This window comes from Meriones unguiculatus, chromosome 14, assembly GCF_030254825.1.
Source record: "Meriones unguiculatus strain TT.TT164.6M chromosome 14, Bangor_MerUng_6.1, whole genome shotgun sequence".
NCBI lineage: Eukaryota > Metazoa > Chordata > Mammalia > Rodentia > Muridae > Meriones > Meriones unguiculatus.
Window position 1 is genome coordinate 34,998,853 of NC_083361.1, and position 7,434 is coordinate 35,006,286.

A 7,434-nucleotide genomic window follows, 5' to 3' on the forward strand; every position below is an offset into this window, starting at 1 on the left:
CCTTTATCGGCGGCCTCTCGCGCACACAAACCCCGCCGCCGCCGCCGTGCGTCTTGACGCAACGCGCTGCGCCCAGCCCGGCCCCACCCACTGCTGGGTTTGCCAGGTTCAGGGTTCTAGGAGTTCCGGCTGTAGGCGTGCGTGGGGCGCAGATCTGGTTCCCTCCTGCTGGAAAGCAGGGCCCCAAACGTGGAAAACTGAGGCACGCAACCTTCCTATGTGGCTTGGGTTTCTGGGGAAGTCTGATCTGCCCCTGCAAGCCCCTGCTGGCATCTGCCTTCTCAGCCTTGAATGTATAACCCTCTTGCCTCCACCTCCCCTGAGCTGGGATTACAGGCGACCTTCTGCACACTCACTTGAGATAGTTTGGGCTTTGGCTGGTTGTTTTTAGTGGGAGCTGTCTTGTGCGTTTTAGTGTGGTCATCCGGCGCTCCAGCCTCTGCCCACTAGTTACCGGTGGAACTGGTAACTAAGCACACACATTTAATGACAGCCCTAGTTCCTTGAGACACTAAAGAAATCCGCAAGTCATAGCCAGTACTGCAAGCCAAACACTCTGCGACCCACCCACCCCCCCCACACACACACACCGGCACCATGTTGGACTTGATTTCCTAACCCTCCTGCCTCTATCTCCCAAGTGCTTGGACTACAGGGGTGCACCGCCGCACTGGGCTTCTACAGTATTCTGTGCCCTTACCCAAAAGGCCCTTTTTGGGGGATGGGGGTTTGAGACAGGGTTTCTCTGAGGCCTTGGCTGTCCTAGAACTCTGTAGACCAGACTGTTCTAGAACTCAAAGAGATCTGCCTCCTGAGTGCTGGGATTACATGCGTTTGCCATCACTGTCAGGCTCCAAAAGGCCCTTCTATCTCTAACCCACCTCTTGCTAAAAAAAGAGCCACTGTAACCAGGGTCCTCTTGTCAGCAGCGAGGCAACAGACACTGCTCTACACCACAGTTGTCAGTAGCCCAAGGAGTTTCCCTTGACTTTTAAGGATCTTGATTTAGGCCACATCAGAGATGTGGCTTGGAGTCTACAACTATAGCTAGTATAGGAAATGGATTCCATAACTATAGCCAGTATATTAAGTGGATTTGGTGACTTTATTAAAAGATATTCTAATACAGGTTTAAGTACAAGGTTTAAGAAAGGATCTCAGAGTCAGGTGTGGTGGCACATGCCTTCAGTCCCAGCACTCAGGCGATAGAGACAATCTCCCTGGCAATTGTGATTCTGTAAACGGTCACCTCTCCCCTATGGCTTTTACCCAATTCTATAATGTCAAGGCATACCCCCCCCCCCCGCTTTCTCTCATGGAAACATGAACCTCCCTGCTTGCTATCAGGGAAACCCCCTGCTCACAGACTTTTCCTTTAAAAACTGCTCACTCAGGGCTTGGGGTCCCACTTCTCTACTGCTGTGTCAGTGAAACCTGGGTCCTGAGTTCCATAGCTCACGTAATAAAGCTATCTTGCTCTTGCATCAAGTCGTCTCCTAGTGGTCTCTGAGGGTCCCGTGATCCTGGTATTACAGTAACTTTAAAAAGTCATGCAAAGTGCTGTGAGATGACTCAGCAGATACCGATGCTTGCCTAGTCTCATGATGGAGTTCAAGTCACATCCATATGGTGAAAGCGGAGAACCAACTGCCACAAGTTGTCCTCTGAGCCATGGCATACACATGCATGTACATACACACAAAATAAGTAGATAAATGTAATTTACATTTTTCCTTAATTTTATTAGAGTGTGTGTGAGTGCTCTTCCAAAGAACCTGGCTTTGATTCCCAGCACCCACATAGTAGCTCACAACTGTCTGTAACTCTAGTTCCATGGAACCTGATGTCCTCTTCTGGCCTCCAGAGACACCAGGCACATAGGCACAGAGATAAGTGCAGACAAAACAGCCATATACATAAAATAAAAATAAATAAATCTTTTCATTTAAGTTCAAAGTCTCTTCTAAGTCAAGGTGGTCCCCTAGGTGTGAATCCCTGTACAGTGAAAAAGAAAATTCCATGATTCTGATACACAATGACAGTAAACACTCTCGTTCTGAAATACAGGAGTGAGCCAGGCAGTGGTGGCTCAGGCCTTTAATCCCAGCACTCAGGAGGCAGAGGCAGGAGGATCTCTGTGAGTTTGAGGTCAAGCTGGTCTACAAAGCGAGCCCAGGACTGCCAGGGCTACACAGAAAAAAAAAAACAAAACCTGTCTTGAAAAACCTAAATAAATAAATAAATTAAATAGAGGAATGGAAAGATAGAGAACAGAACAAAACCCAAACCCATTAGATCCTATGCTTACCGGCAGCATCAGGGCACATATATCCTGTGGGCTTTAGTGCAGCACCATACATGGCCTCAGTGTTGGCTGTTTTGTCTCCACGCCACTTGGGTGTTTCCTCTCCATGCTACTTTCATTACCAAATGTTCTTTCTAGATTCTTGGTTTCTCCAACATCCTCAGGTTCCCATCACAACTTAGAGTTTACCTTAGGATTGGTCTAAAGGTCAGAAGTGTGCTAGCTTTGAAGACCAACGGCCACAGACACAAGGAATTAACTCTCCCTTGTGAAACTGGAAGAGCCTTCTAAGCTTCTAAGCTTCTAAGCTTCTAAGCTTCAGCAAGATCACACCATCAGAGAAGCCATCCTTATTGAAGCAGAATCCCTTTCCCATCCATCGCCCTGTCACTATGTAATTTGAAGGCCTTTGGGGATCCTTCTGAGCTGGCATTTGCTTGTTTGTGGACATCTGCCTCTCTGATCCTGAGACACAGGAACAGAGCATGGCCATTTCATCCTGGGACTCTGCACATAAGTCTTCAGTGAGTGTCAAGCGCCTGAATTCATGTCCCTACACCACTGTGAGCACTTAGGACAGCAAGAAAGAGAGTCTGATGAATTCCTAGCAGTATATGTGAGTGTACATATGAGTGTTCAACAAACACTCCATGAAGCCACTCCCCAGCCTTGGAGATTGTCACATAAAATGGGACAGGAGAGAAAAGGAACCCAGAACCTTGAGCTGGACCTCCCAACGGCAGCATAGGCATTAGCGCCTCCTGGTGGAGCATCCCCAAGCTGCAAGCTGTGTGTGCTTAGGCAGGACATGGCTTGGGAACAGAGAAGCTTGTGGATGTTTCTCTTGGCTGCTTAAGATTCCAAGTTAGCTTCTGGAGCTGGGCTAGCAAGAATGCTGTCCTGGCTACAGTAGTGGTGACTGTTAGGAATTATAAAAAAAGAGAGAGATGTGGAGGTTACAGAGGTTACACTCGGGTCCACAGATCACACCACGAGATTGGTTCCACGCGGGAGGTTTATTAGGTAGAGGGGGGTTACAGAGAGGGAGGTAGATAGAGATAGAGAAGGAGAGAGAGAGAAGAAGAAGCGAGAGAGAAGAAGAGAGAGAGAAGAAGGAGCGAGAAGAAGAGAGAGAGCAAGGGGAGGGCCCCAGTTCTCTTATAGGGGGGTCCAGAGCATGCGCGGGTGGTTCCAGGTGGTCAGCAGGTGGTCTGGGTGTCTTTCCAAATGCCTGATACCTGCCGGGTCTGCCAGGCCCCAGGGGCTGCCTGTAGAAATGCCTGCTTGCTGATCCCAACATTCCCCCCTTTTTGTATAATTAAAAATAGGGAGCTTGGGCTGCCTTTTATAAGGTAAGTTAAAGTATATAAATTTAGGCTCATTCTCTTGGTTGTCATGTAAGAGGTTGAGAGAGAGGGGAATCATAGCAACAAATGGTCAGGTTGTAAGGTTAAGAATAAGAGAAGTCTCTGCCCTGGAAAATTTAGGGCAGAGGGTTTTTAACAAAGAGAGTTGCCAGCCGTGCAAGGCAGCAGGGAAGGACTGGGGAACACTGGGAGAACCTGGAGCTGCTTGTCCTGGTCCTGAAGCACACCACTTCAGCCTTTTGTTAACAACAGGTGGATAACGGGCGTAGATTCTCTTCTGGCTACTTCCTGCTGACACTGGGGGCGACGTAGGGAGGTCAAAAGGCTGAAGTGTTGACCAAGTCCAGGAAGAATAGGCTGCTGTGATGCTTTTCCAGGTCTGTGAGAACACCCATGGCTGGGAGGGAAGGTGCAGGTCTAGCTTGTTGGAAGTCTGTAAGGTCAGAGCTGAACACCTGTAGCTGTTTTGGCGCTGTTGCGGCTGTAGGAGACACCTGTGTCTGGCAGGACACTGAAACAGAGAAAATCCTGTAGGTAGGCATTGAAAGGTTTGGATCGATGAGGTTTGTACATGAGAACCTCTGTCTACCTGGACGGACTTTATTTACCCAATCACTGGCAATATTAAAGAAGGCTTTGTTTTTGATCTGTCATTGAGGTGAGGTTTAGTTACAGGAGCGTGTAAATTTAAGAGGCCCTGGTGCTAGCTGGCACTAGGGATAGAAACCTGAAATTCTCCAGCCTGTCTGGAGGGACGGGCGTCTGGGCGTCTCCCATTGGGGGCAGAGAAGTCTCTATTTAGGGATGTGGTGATGGGTGTTATCCATTGGGAGCCGAGAGAGACGGAGCCTTATAAAGGCGTCCCAGAATAAGGCAAGTCTCGGAGGAGGATAATCCGATTTGGTCAATCTCTTGTCAGAGTTTTGACCAGGGATCGGAGGCCTGGTGCCCAGTGGCACAGCCAAGAGAACATGCTTCCTTATTTGCCTAGCTAGGACTGGGTGCAGGAGCACGTGGAGAGAGGAAGCATGTGTAGAGGGCTCCCAAGGGAAAATGAGAAGAGCCGTATGGGAGAGAGGGGACCTTTTCATGAGCAAGTGAGCCAGCGCGTGCATGAGCAAGCGGGAAGAAACCCGTAGAGGGGGTGTACCGCCCAAGGGAGAGTGTGGCCCTAAAATGAAAGTCAGCATAGAGGGTCAAACCTAGACAATTAAGGCTACAGCTGAGGGGGGGGGGTCCCCCGTCTCAAAAGATAGTAGGAAGCTGCCAGAGCTCTATGGTCAAGCTTCCCCTACCAAGAGAGGCATGCATGCTGAGAAAATGGAGTGAACTCACCAATCCAGCCAGTGGTTGTATGTAGTAAATGGCAGTCTGGTAGCCAGGAAAGGAAATTCCAAACCAGGAATTACTTTTAAGTTTTAAGAGAGAGATAAAACCTTAAACATGTTAGTATCATAATTGTACTGTGTATTGAGAAAAAGGCAGTAGACATACGTATGTGTTAACAGCATAAGTACTTTTTAAGGTGAACTCTGAAAAGGCAAAAGCCCTTTATGAAATAAAAGGGAAACTTACTTAAAGCAACTAGAAGGAATAGGTTTAGGATATTCCTGTGTTAAAATCTACCCCAGAAATGGCAGATATCAAGAATACCATACTAAAAGCTATGACTTTTGGGTCAGATGTACACATTAAACAGATGTTTTTAACATAACGAGAAGCACCTTTAAGTCTATCTCTAGAAGCCAACAAAGGAAATTAAAATCTCAACCTGGTGACTGAATAATAAGCAGTTATTGCTCCATCAACTTATCAGAACTCTATTGATCAATGTCAAAACTCTGAACTTTTAAAATCTTATAACTCATATACCTTAAAACACCTATTTAGACTCTCTAATCTTTTGCATTTATCAACCCTGAAACATTTTCTCAGACCAAATAACAACATTTTAGATTTTTACCACCTAAACTCCTGTATTCTCAGACCCTATATAAGCTCCATTTATTTATCTTAAGACACAGGCAACTAACATGAGTCCTGTGAGCAAGGCAAAGGGGGGAATGTTGGGATCAGCAAGCAGGCATTTCTACAGGCAGCCCCTGGGGCCTGGCAGACCCGGCAGGTATCAGGCATTTGGAAAGACACCCAGACCACCTGCTGACCACCTGGAACCACCCGCGCATGCTCTGGACCCCCCTATAAGAGAACTGGGGCCCTCCCCTTGCTCTCTCTCTTCTCGCTCCTTCTTCTCTCTCTCTTCCTCTCTCTCGCTGCTTCTTCTCTCTCTCTCCTTCTCTATCTCTATCTACCTCCCTCTCTGTAACCCCCCTCTACCTAATAAACCTCCCGCGTGGAACCAATCTCGTGGTGTGATCTGTGGACCCGAGTGTAACCTCTGTAACCTCCACATCTCTCTCTTTTTTTATAATTCCTAACAGTGACCCCTGACTGGCCCTTGGAGTCTAAGCCTTTCATTTTACTCTTCAGAGACCTGAGAATACATTTCCAGCAACTCCTGATCAAGTAATCCCAGCCCCCAACACACACACACACACACACACACACACACACACAGATTTGTGAAGAATGGATTCCATCCGGAGGTGGAGACAAGCCTCCCTTAGGATCTCTTAAGGGACCACCCCTAGGACCTAGGTGTAAGTGCTACAGCTCTGAGGGGAAAGGTTTCCCCAGTGCAAGTATTGTAGCTCTGATAGAAAAAGGTATCCTGGCAGTCAGAAGCCAAGAAGTACCACAAAGTCACACTGCACAACAAACCTCACACCACAGATTTCTTGGGAGAGACAGAAGAGGATACCTGCCTCTCTGCTCCAGTGAGAAGCAGCAAAGAACTGGGCAGGAGGCAGCCTTTACATAAGGTACCTTGGGGAGTAGGGGAGGGACTTTCCTGGATGTCCTAGGATTGGTGGGATTCTGTGGCCTGAGCATGGGCCTTTCTCCCTCCCCGCTTCCCTTTGTAAAACAGAGCTTGGCTTCCTGTATCTCAAGGGGCTGGAAATGGCCATTATTGCTATTAGAGTGGTCTGGAGGGTGGAGCCTACCACCATCTCTCCTCAAGGGGCTAACACTAGGAAGGCAGGTTCACCTTAAGATACAGCACTCTACAGAATGTCTCAGGAGCCACCATAGGTTCAGCTGGGTCTGTGTACCTGTCCTTAGAAAGGAGTGACACTAAACTATTTTTCTTCTTGTTCCATCAGATTCTGGCCAGAGCCTGATTATGATCTTAAACTCCCTAACTCTTGCTTAGGGCTTCCTTGCTCTTTTTCTAAAGATGTGTTCCTTGCTCTGTAGCCACAAGACCTGCTTGCTGTCTTGTGGTTGACCTCCAACTTCTTGAGGCTCATCCTCATAACTCTGGGATTTACAGCTTGCCTGCCTTCATGTGTTTGTTTGTTTTCCAAGACAGGGTTTCTCTGTGTTGCCCTGGCTGTCCTGGACTCACTTTGTAAACCAGGCTGGCCTCAAACTCACAGAGCTACACCTGCCCCTGCCTCCCTGAGTGCTGGGATTACGGGCCACCGTGCCCTGCTGGGGGATTTTCTTTTAAACTCTAATAAAATTGTCCTTGAGCCTCTATCTGAATCTTTTCTTAACCAAACTGAGAACCCCATGAGGGGATCCTGATTTTCTCTTCCCTGTATCATATGATGGCTCTGCTGAAATACCTCAAGAGATCCAGTAACATTTCTGTCTTGCCTTTTAATTCTTTAAATTAGGACTAGATAGAGTCTCTCT